This window comes from Herpailurus yagouaroundi, unplaced genomic scaffold (genome assembly GCF_014898765.1).
Source record: "Herpailurus yagouaroundi ecotype Mexico unplaced genomic scaffold, PumYag 205, whole genome shotgun sequence".
Taxonomy (NCBI): Eukaryota; Metazoa; Chordata; class Mammalia; order Carnivora; family Felidae; genus Herpailurus; species Herpailurus yagouaroundi.
The window spans coordinates 8,435,492-8,447,566 of NW_024412436.1; the positions used below are offsets into that span (position 1 = coordinate 8,435,492).

General features: G+C 46.5%; 1 protein-coding gene across 2 annotated transcripts in view; it reads right to left on the bottom strand.

Annotated features, from left to right (window-relative positions):
• PLD5 (phospholipase D family member 5) overlaps positions 1–12,075 on the bottom strand; it is a 434,076-nt gene that overhangs the window by 384,236 nt on the left and 37,765 nt on the right. The window lies entirely within an intron of this gene.

The following is a 12,075-nucleotide window of genomic DNA, read 5'->3' on the forward strand; positions in this document are numbered from 1 at the left end:
CGAACCGGTGAGGTCTGATGCTCACCACTGACAGATGACGCTAGTAACCCTCAGTGAGAAGCATGGCTCCAGCAACAGGCTCTGGGTGGGCCTGGGTCGTACTGGTGACTGCACCATCTGCTCCGAGAGGTTCGGTTCTCACCTCAGCTTTTATGCATTCATTCGTAATAAGCCCAGAAGGTCCAAGCTGGCAAGCTCTTTCCTGGCTCTTTAGAGTCTACTGCTTTTTGATAAAAGAAACCAAATACCATTTTTTCTTGTTTTGCAATTATGCATGTACATATAAATCTTCCTTCCGTCTTTCTTTAAACATGAAATTTCAAGGGCCGCCTGGGTGGCTCAGTGGGTTAAGCACAGGACTTTTTGGCTCAAGGTCATGATCTCGTGGCTCATGACTTTGAGCCCCTCATCGGGCTCTGTGCTGGCAGCTCAGAGCCTGGAGCCTGCTCTGGATTCTGTGTCTCCCTTTCTCTCTACCCCGACCCCACTTGCCCTCTCTCTTTCTCTCTCTCTCTCTCTCTCAAAAATACATAACCATTAAAAAAAATCAAAAAAAAATTCAAAACTGTAAATTGAATCTAGAATCACTAATCTTGGACCCTCTTCAGTTATGTAGAGTTACACTGTTTCTTAACGTGGTTTTCTTCTCCTTAATAGTCTAGGTTCCTCGTTGGCTGAGTCAAAGAGCTCATTACTGTAGTGACTTTTGTTTCTAAAACATTTGGGGTGCGTGGGTGGCTCCCTTCGGCTCAGGTCATGATCTCACAGTCCAAGAGCTCGAGCCCCACGTCAGGCTCTGTGCTGACAGCTCAGAGCCTGGAGTCTGCTTCAGATTCTGTGTCTCCCTCTCTCTCTGCCCCTCCCCTGCTTGCACACTGCCTCTGCCTCTCTCTCTCTGCCTCTCTCTCTCTCTCTCTGTCAAAAATAAAAACATAAAGGAGATTTTTTAAAAATCCCATACTGCCACTGCACGGCAATGCCTCAGTTCACCGTCACCCTTTGCTTAGAACCCACATCTGCTTTACAGAACTTTTTCACGGTCTTTTTAATCGTCGGAATCTCAAAATCTTCCAGAAACTGCCTACTGCTGACCTACTGCCATGTACAACGGTGCTTCTCAAACTGTGATGCGCCCTTGAGTCCCCCATAAACGTGGTAACTGCGGACCCTGATGCATTACGTTGGAAGGGAAGCTCTTTGGCTCCAGAGCCCACGGGATGCTCATGCCCCCACTTTGTGCACCACACACTGCCCAGCACGCCGAACAAGGGCTCTTGCTCACCCAACTTTGGTTTTTCTCCACGTACATACCCTTGGGGCAGGGCAGACTCTTCAGAAACGGTTTATTTCCTTGAACTTGACTAAGAGATTCCTCAGGCTAAAATGATCTAAGTTACATTCCTAATTTGCACTGGTAACCTTGCATGCTTAACCCTTCTTGGCATCTTCCTTATCCTTTGGATTCTGTCACCTTCATGTTCTTAGCTCAGTGTGCTTGCACACGGCAACTTTTTCTGTAGTAGACCTTCCAGATCCACACTCATTAATCTTTGCAGGTCTTGTTTAAAATTTAAATCTTTCCTCTCTGAGTTGTTAATCATGATTCCAGATGAGAAAATTAAAATACCCTCCTTTCTTCCATATTAAATACGGATATATAGAAATAGGTGTGTGTGTGTGTGTGTGTGTGTGTGTATACACATACATACACATATACATATGCATATATACATGTTTACGTATTGACCTACTTAAGGAAAATAAAAGTCCAAATACTGTCAAGGTTTGAGAAGGCAAACACATTGCCCAGCTCCACGGGGCTAGAAACCAAATTCCATAAAATAGGTAGAAAAATAAAAAGGTAGTAATCCTGTATTACATCTAAATACTTCAGACATTTAAACCATTCTGTGAACTGGGCTCTGTTCCACATAGAAAATTTCAAGACAGCTCATTGTTCCTACTGCTCCCCACTTCCCAGTCTCACCTGCCAGTCTAACCTAATCCTTATTCCTCCCCCTGAAACTCTGCCCTTGGGGCTTTATATGTCTCCTTCCTAGGTACACGTTCTCCCATTTGAAAATTTACTTCAGGCTGGTCTGATGTTAATTGGACTCTGTTTCCATGAAACTGTTGGAGTAAATTTCCATGCAGGTTCCTAAAATCTGGCTCATTTATATCTTCCCTTTCCACCTCCACTCATATTGATCTGTAATTACCAAAACTTTATGGACTCTGGAGTCTGAGAACTCTAGATATTTATCACAGGCTTGAAATGTACAATCCATATCTTCACTGGTCATTACCATCCTTATCTGTGTAAGCCACACATCAAGCTTAATGAGTGCATTTATTTCTTACTATCTCATAGTCTATTGATTTTCAAGGCAATAGTTGCTTATGAGAGTATCTAATGGCAAGGTATAGAGCCAAGAATTCTATAAGTACCCCCACCCTCCTCTGATGCTTTCTCTTTCCCACCCAGCCATCAGTGTGACTTTAGTATAACACTATGTATAGTATGGTATTGCTAGAGTATTACATACTATAGTAATCCCATCTAACAGATGCATTTACAGAGCAGCATAGAGCAGGTTTCTTCTTATAGGGCATTACTCCCATCCACAAGGCTCCACCCTTGTGACCTAATCACCCAAAGGCCCCCACCTCCTAACACTATCACATTGAGGGGTTAGGATTTCCACATATAAGTTTGGGGAGGTATGCAAACACTGGTTTCAGCCCATAACACTATGGGTTTTTTTTCAGTGTTTTAAGTTTATTTATTTTTGAGAGATTCAGAGTGGGGGAGGGGCAGAGAGAGAGAGAGAGAGAGAGAGAGAGAGAGAGAGAAAGAACATCAAGCAGGCTCCACAATGACAATGCCCTACTATGCAGGGCTTGAACTCACAAACTGTGAGATCATGACCTGAGCCAAAACCAGGAGTCAGACGCTTAACTGACTGAACCACCCGAATGCCCCATAATGCTATGTATTAAAACATGACAAAAGAAAAAAAAAAAAAAAAGAAACAAACCTTATGTATATAAATTTCTCACTCAAGCTAACTAAAAAAGAAGTTAGAAATACCATCTGGCTGGCTCAGTCCACAGAGCAACCAACTTATGATCTCCAAGTCATGAGTTTGAGCCCCATGCAGGAGGCAGAGATAACTTTAAAAAAAGAAAAAAGATGGGGCACCTGGGTGGCTCAGTCGGTTAAGCATCCGACTTCGGCTCAGGTCACGATTCACGGTCTGTGAGTTCGAGCCCCGCGTCAGGCTCTGGGCTAATGGCTCAGAGCCTGGAGCCTGCTTCCGAGTCTGTGTCTCCTTCTCTCTCTGCCCCTCCCCCATTCATGCTCTGTCTCTCTCTGTCTCAAAAATAAATAAAAACGTTAAAGAAAAAATTTAAGGGGCGCCTGGGTGGCGCAGTCGGTTAAGCGTCCGACTTCAGCCAGGTCACGATCTCACGGTCCGTGAGTTCGAGCCCTGCGTCAGGCTCTGGGCTGATGGCTCAGAGCCTGGAGCCTGTTTCCGATTCTGTGTCTCCCTCTCTCTCTGCCCCTCCCCTGTTCATGCTCTGTCTCTCTCTGTCCCAAAAATAAATAAACGTTGAAAAAAAAATTTTTTTTAAAATTTTAAAAAAAGAAAAAAGAAAAATACTTCAATGCTTACTATCTTAGAATACCCCACTATTATCTTTAGGATTTGAACAAGTTAGCAATTTTCCTACATCATATTCAGAATGTCTTCCTTGGCCAATCACTATTACTGTTGTATAAATCTTGACCCTGGTCACAGCGCATGCTCTAGGTAAAATGACAGGGAAGCGGTGCCTGGGTGGCTCAGTAGGTTAGGCATCTGGCCCTTGACTTTGGCTCAGGTCATGATCTCATGGCTCATGGGATCGAGCCCCACATCAGGTTCTGCACTAAGGGCACAGTGCAGAGCCTGCTCGGGATTCTCTCTCCTTTTCTCTCTGCCCCTCCCCCCATGCTCGCTTGCTCGTGCTCTCTCTCTGTCTCAGAATGAATAAATAAATGAACTTTAAAAAAAAAGAAGAAATGATAGGGAAGAGCAAGCTGCAAAGCTGGCTGGGGAGAAGGTAGGAAACCCCACATGGAGGAAAGGGCGGGCCACACCCTCTTCCTGAAATTCAAATCCAAGGTTTCAAGTGCAGCAAACCCTAGTTCCGTCCAAGCATCAAGGAGCAAGGGTCAGAGTCGAAGGAGGAGAAGGGTGAGCACAGGGTCACGCTTCTGGGCAGAGTCAATTCTGAGGGTCAGAGGAAATTTTCGGGTCGTGGGATGGGCAGGTCCAGAATGAACTTTCAGCAGGGAGGACTGGAAGAGTCTGGTAAGAGGAATCAGATGCCCCTCTTCACCGCCAGGGCCTGAGGCTGCCACAGGCCACCTGGGCTGCATGAAGACAGGACAGGCCTGTCTGAGGCGCAGGAAACTGCCAGGATAGGCCACAGGGAGCCCAGAGCTTGCTGCTCACCCACACGTTCCCTCTGGCACCTCCAGCACAGGACAGGAACACACACAGTTCATTATCATCCCCCCAGGGCAGGGAAAGAGCTCCCGGCTCCAGTGCAAGGCAGGGAATCCTGTCCATGGGACCAGCCCCAGGAGGCAGGCTCCAGCAGGGAGGGACTCATAATGCTAAGTCCCATAACCAGTACCCCCCAGGGCCACCTCCTTGTGTTCCTGACTGCACAATTCTCCTCTGAGGGTTAAGCTCTGCCCTAAGGAACGTAAGCAGTGAGTTATTCTAACTTAATATGTGGTCTTTAGGGGTAAGCCCAGGTATCTCAGAAAACCACTTTTTATCTTTCCTCCTACCTAATTAAAAAAAATTTTTTTTAACGTTTATATATTTTTGAGAGAGACAGAGTGTGAGAGGTGTGTGTGGGGGGGGGGGGGCAGGGGCGGTGCAGAGACAGAGGGAGACACATTATCTGAGCCAGGCTTCAGGCTCCGAACTGTCAGCAGAGTCCAACGCCGGGCTTGAACTCATGGACCATGAGATCATGACCTGAGCCGAAGTCGGACGCTCAACCAACTGAGCCACCCAGGAGCCCCTCTCCTACCTAATTATTACATCTGCCCTTGCACCAGGCCCCCTCCTGCTTCTCCCTCAGGGTTGTAAGGTAAGGTGTCCCTCCCGACTTCTTCCCCAGCTTTAACTCTGGCCAAAGACACTCTTACACCATTTTCACAGATTATGCAGGATGCCACTCCTGGCCCGTGTCCTGCTCTGTGCACCAGGCACACCTGGGTGGGTGGCAGGTTCGATGCTCCCCACGCCCACGAGACCTGCCTGCCCCACGCACACCTGCAGCAGCCCTTTCTGCACTCAGGTCACAGGCTTTTGGAGGATGGCTCACCCCCAGCCTTCCTGACACGGTTTTCCCATCACCTCTGCCGCCACCCCCCACCCCCACCAATGCCCACAGTAGGTCCCAATCACAGGGATCAGGTCTCCCACCAGAGATCACGCTGCAAGCCGGCAGGTCAGGCTCGGCACCAGCCTTTACGTAACAGAAAAGAAACGCCTGTGATTTGGAGCTGTCTGGTACGTGCTGCCTCAACCCCCAGCCAAGGTTTATTTCCCCGTTCCAAAATGACTATAAACCATCTCAAACTCATTCTGGACTCTCTCATCCATGGATCTCAATAACTGAAAAAGAACATCACCTCATCATCACTGATTGTTTCTTTATGGGGGTTCCCACGTGATGGTCTCAATATGTCTCATAGTCTCTATTTTTCTTCCTGCAAACCTTCCTTTCATCAGGCTGCTTGAAAATCAGCTACCACCACCATAACTCTACCTACCAGGCTTTTTGTGGTGGTGGTTGTTTTGTTTTTGCCTTTATGGGTAAGCAAATCCAAGCTGCCCTTCCTTGCCCTTCCTACTTTTATTCTCTCAATCTTTCCTCTCTTCTCCTATTAACTCCTGAGCTGTGTTTTACTTCATACCCCTGCCAAGCTGGAAGGGAGAGGACTATCCCGTGATGAAGCGTCCCTCCTGTGGTCCCCACTCCACCCAGTCCCTTGCCACGCTGTGGCTCACTGGTTGCCACAAGCATTCCTGTCCAGTAGCAGCAGTTTCTCTCCCCGAATCACACCCTCCGTTGTGCCCTCTTGAAAGTGGGAGGCTGGACTGTCATCCAAGTGACCACTTTCCTAAGACACAGCAGGAAATAGTGCTGTTTTCCATCTTATTTATGAAATGCCTATGTGCACAAGCCAAGTCGTTTAACCAGCTCCGACAGACAGTTCTGCCTCTGCTGAAACCTGAGACGTAGCAGAAAATGGGCTTTTGTCTCCAAACCTCTTTCTTTTCTAATTTCCAAACCCCTCTCCAGACTCCCTACTCCAGCCCCTGGCTGTGAACCCAGCAGGTGCTCCATAAATGCTTGTTCCCTGGCATTCAGCATCCACAGACCCCTGGGGAGGCCTTCAGCACAGGAACACCACTTCCGCTAGCAGGGGGTCCATTGATTTCTCTTTCCAGGCACAGAAAAAGGAAACTTTTAGAAGAACCAGGTTCCTAACAAGTTCATGAATGAAAACAGCAGTGAAGATATATAAACTATAAGATTCTAGAGAGGAACACAAGCAAAAACACAGCAATCCTTCTAAAATTAGAAGGGAAAAAAATAGGGGCACCTGGGTGGCTCAGTTGGTTGAGCATCCGACTTCCGCTCAGGTCATGACCTCGTGATTGGTGAGTTCAAGCCCCACATCAGGCTCTGTGCTGACAGCTCAGAGCCTGGAGCCTGCTTTGGATTCTGTGTCTCCCTCTCTCTCTGCCCCTCCCTGGCTCACACTCTCTCTTCCTCAAAAAATAAACAATAAACACTTAAAAAATTTTTTTAAAAGAAGGGAAAAATAAAATAAAGAAGGGAAATAATATTTTCAATACTACTGAGATGTTATTTCCATTTTAGCATGTCTTTAACATAATTTTGTTACAGACATATTAGTGTTCAACGAAAATGACTGAGTAAGTGAGTAACGAAAAAATTTAGGGGGGAAATGAGGCTGTTAACAGGGAGAGAAGGGGCCTGGGAGACAGGCTGTGATTAGCTTGATTTCCAATGTCTGACAATCAATGGTTTAACATGAAATACAATCTCATCAGGGGTTAAGACTTGCAACATAAAGAACACTGATTCCTTTTTCTTTTTTTTTCTTTAGAGAGAGAGAGAGCAAGAGCAGGGGAGAGGAGCAGAGAGAGGGAGGAGAATCTTAAGCAGGCTCCACGCTCAGAGCGGAGCCCAACCTGGGGCTCAATCCCGCCACCCTGGCATCATGACCTGAGCCAAAATCAAGAGTTGGATGCTCAACCAAATGAGCCACCCAGGCGCCCCAAGAACACTGATTTCAGTCAACAATGTTTTGATTATTTCTTCAAGTATTAGAAACCACCAAAGTACCGCACATGTCTTTTATCATCAGGCCCCTGTGGTAACTAAATGTGCTCTTTTAAACTGTAGATGACATATTAACAGGAGGTCCCAGCCTTCGTGTCTTATGCTTAATTATATAATCTTAATACGCCCATGACTTTGTGGTATCACATTGGTGTAACGCAGATTGAAGAAGAAATCACCAGCACTTACATTCAAATTTCCATTTTGTCCTTTCAATTACCACCAAAGGGCAACAATTCTGTTTCATGCCTCCGTCGTACAGCCAGAGACACTTCGCGGACCACAATTATATCTGAAAACACTACATGACGCTCCAACCAGATAATTTTTGCAATGGGCAAAAAAACCCAGAAACCCCTAATAAGCTGCATTCTCCTTTAAATTGCATAAGGGAGAGGGGCGCCTGGGTGGCGCAGTCGGTTAAGCGTCCGACTTCAGCAAGGTCACGATCTCGCGGTCCGTGAGTTTGAGCCCCGCGTCAGGCTCTGGGCTGATGGCTCGGAGCCTGGAGCCTGTTTCCGATTCTGTGTCTCCCTCTCTCTCTGCCCCTCCCCCGTTCATGCTCTGTCTCTCTCTGTCCCCAAAATAAATTAAAAAAACGTTGAAAGAAAAAAAAATTTAAAAAAATAAAAAAAATAAATTGCATAAGGGAGATAAAACCAGGAGGGGGGGGGAAAGTCTTGCTTGAATTTCTGCTCTTAGATGGAAGGCGGCTTGAAGAAAATAGTACGCAGTACAATTACTCTTGAAAAAGTTCAAATTCAGCAGGCACAGGCTGACACCGCTTTCAATAATTTTGTTCCCATGGAGGTTTTTCGCTATTTAATGTCATATAAGGTAAGGATTTAATCGCTTCCACCTCAGCCTTATCAACCATTACTTGATTACGTTCTGACTGGCAGTTTTTAAAGAAGCATTTCTGGATATATTCGCCTTCCTTCACTTCATCAGACTTTGAGAGTTCGTTCCTCTGAGGAGACTAAGTCAAAGGGCAGCTGAAAATTCACCAACGCTGCCGTTTACAATTCCCTTTCATTTTGTCCCTGTCCACACAACATACACATCCAAATAATTCATAAAAGTGGTATTTTTTAGCACACCTACAGAATCACAGAATGCCACAACTGCCTTCAAAAGACTGTAGCACAGGGGCGCCCGAGTGGCTCAGTGGGTTGGACGTCCAGGTTCATTCAGCTCCGGTCATGATCTCGTCGTTCACAAGTTCGAGCCCTGCGTCGGGCTCTGTGCTGACAGTTTGCAGCCTGGAGCCTGCTTCGGATTCTCTCTCTCTCTCTCTCTCTCTCTCTCTCTCTGCCCCTCCCCTGCTCATGGTGAGTGTGTGTGTATGTCTCTCTCTCAAAAATAAACATTTTTTTTAAAACGAGACTGTAGCACAGATTTCTACATATCTTCATCTCTGCTCTCCCAGAGAGCCCCCCAGCATTAGCTGGTCACGTAGCTGCCCAGAGCAAGGATGCCCCTTCAGCTGGGCGTGGAGTGTGACAAAGTTTCAGACAAAGAGATCGGTGGAAATGCGATGCTGTGGCTCCAGGTTATGTTTTCACAGGGGAGGGGGGATCTCTCCCGCCCAAACTCCATCCCCCAGCTGGGAAAGCGGGTGTGAACATGGGTGCTCCCCCGGAGACTCTGAGAAGGAGGGCCACCCAGGAGGGAAGGCAGAGCCGAGAGCTGGCAGGGGACCAGGCACAGGAGCTGCCTCCGACCGGACCCCTGTGCTCCACCTTCTTCACCACCACATGGGAACGCTGTCACACGCCGCAGAAATCATCCCTAACGCACAAAGATGGCACAAATAAGGAAACGGGGCTGGGACTGAAACCCAGAGTTCTTTTGGGTCCACGGGACATCTTAACAAATGTCGTCTCCCTATTTTAAAAACTATGAATAATATATTAATAGTTTACTGGAGGCCAGCTGGACCACATTCTTCTCTTGGGTTTTTTGCTCCTAAAGGAGAAAATGACCTCTAGATGCAAATCACTTGCTGAAAAAGACCTTTACCTTCCTCTAAATTTCCTTTATTTCTGGGCCACAGCCTTTAAGGGTGGGGTGCAATAAAATGAAGACTCGCCTGCGTTTATTTTTTTTACGATTTTTTTAAATATGAAATTTATTGTCAAATTGGTTTCCATACAACACCCAGTGCTCATCCCAACAGGTGCCCTCTTCAATACCCATCACCCACCCTCTCCTCCCTCCCATCCCCCATCAACCCTCAGTTTGTTCTCAGTTTCTCAGGATCCACATAAGAGTGAAAACATATATACACAATGGAATACCACTTGGCAACGAGAAAGAAGGAAGTATGGCCTTTGGCAGCAACATGGGTGGAACTGGGGAGTGTGATGCTAAGTGAAATAAGCCACCTGTGTTTAAATCTCAGTTCCGCACAGTCTAGCTACTTAGCTTCTCTAGGCCTCTGCATCCTGGTCTTGAAGAAGGGCTCCATTCCTCCCTGACACCCTTGCTGCAGGAATTAACTGGAATAACATATATGAGGGCCCCAGCACTGCACCCCCAGGTAGGAAGTACTCAACAAACAGAGTTCTTTGTTTTCTTTCACATCTTTATGCATCTATTTATTCATATGAGAGCTACTTAATGAGTACCCACCTACCAAGTGCCAGGCACTATACGAGGGACTGGGGCAGCGAGGAGGCAATTCGTGGAGGATGCCCGCCCTCATGAAGCTTACCTGTCAGACAGCAAAGAAATACAACCAGGGCGGAGCTGTGAGAGGCTAACAGCATAGACACCACCTTTGCCGCCCCCCCCCCAATCTTGTTCAGGCCCACGCAATAATAACCCCCCTTGGGGCTCAGGTTCCGGCTCCATGCTGGCTGACACATGACCTGACCAGAATGCAGGAAGACTCGTTCTGATAGTCCACACAGTGACCCACAGATGACCCCGCTTTTGATAACTAGTAGCAAGGACAGGCACACAGGCGGCCCCACTTTATGCAAATTCCTGTGACCTCGCCACAATGCCCCGCACTCTATACAAAACTGTAGATTAAGGTCCGGACTGGGCAGAGAATAGCTGTGAGAGCACGGGTCACCCATGCACCCAATCGCCCCCATCACTAAGTCACCCCAAATAAAACTGTGTATCTGTATGGAGCAGCTTGCGTTGTTCTTTGGTCTCAAAGTGCCTTCTTCATTTGGAGAATACTTCCCTGTCCTTCCTCCGCCTTCTACCATTAACAACAGGGAAAGCAGTTTGCAAGAACAGGTTTCTTAATTTTCTTAATTTCGTTTTATGAGGCAATGCATGATGACTGTAGGGCATTTAGGGAAAACACACAAGCAGAAGTCGAGAATAAAAATTATTCAAATTCCCACAACTCAGAAATTACCAGCGTTAACGCTTTAGAGTATATCTTCCCCATGTTTTATTCCGTGTGCTACACAGTCCGCTATTATAAACATACAGGTTATACAAAATATACCGGAAATGGTGTTTTTTTTTTTATTTTTTTTTAATGTTTATTTATTTTTGAGACAGAGAGAGACAGAGCATGAATGGGGGAGGGTCAGAGAGAGGGAGACACAGAATCTGAAACGGGCTCCAGGCTCTGAGCTGTCAGCACAGAGCCCAACGCGGGGCTCGAACTCACGGACCGCGAGATCATGACCTGAGCCGAAGTCGGCCGCCCAACCGACTGAGCCACCCAGGCGCCCCCGGAAATGGTTTTTTTTTAACTTCTGATTTGAACGTTTCCCTGAAAACATTTACATGACATTAACCATTTCAGTTGCTGTTTGGAATCCCCTTGCCTGGATGTACCAGATTTCCTTCAACAGTCTCTACTCAGGATGTTTCACAGTTTCTTTCCAACAGCTTTGCTGAGATGTTATTGAGACACAAAGAACTACAGACATTTAATATGTACAACCTGATGAGTTTGGACATCTGTAAACACTCAAGACCACTTCCCTGCAATCAAGGCAACAGACCCAGGACCCCCCACAGTTTCCTTGGGGCCCCTTTGTTTTCATTTTCTGTTTTTCTATTAAAATGAACACTGTTGAAATGACAACTTCTTAGGAGAGTTTTTTCCTGATGTCTCTAATTAAAATAGTTCCTGTTTGGGGTGCCTGGGTGGCTCAGTTGGTTAAGCGTCTAACTCTTGATTTCGGCTCAAGCCATGATCTCAGGATTTGTGAGTTCAAACCCCTCGTCAGGCCCTATGCTGACAGAACAGAGCCTGTTTGGGATTCTCACTCTCCCTCTCTCTTTGTATCTCCCCCATACACCTCTCTCTAAATAGATACATAAACTTAAAAAAATAGCTCCCACTCCCAAAAATTGCTCCCTGCTTTTTCGTTTGCACTTGTAATTTTAAAGTACTCTATAGGTGGCAGGGTTTATCAACTTCGATTCCCCCATCAGAATTGAAGGTCAACACAACCACTGACTTTGCTGTTTTCACCAGAGTACCTCCAAGGTCAAGAACACTGCCTGGCATAGACCAGATGCCTGTGGTACCATGATTTATAAGAAATATATATATGAACTCTAAAGCCCTTGGAATTTCCTGTGACAAGAGCATAAGGTGTCTGTTGTTAGGTTAATGGCATGACTTCTGGAAAACACCTGAGGATA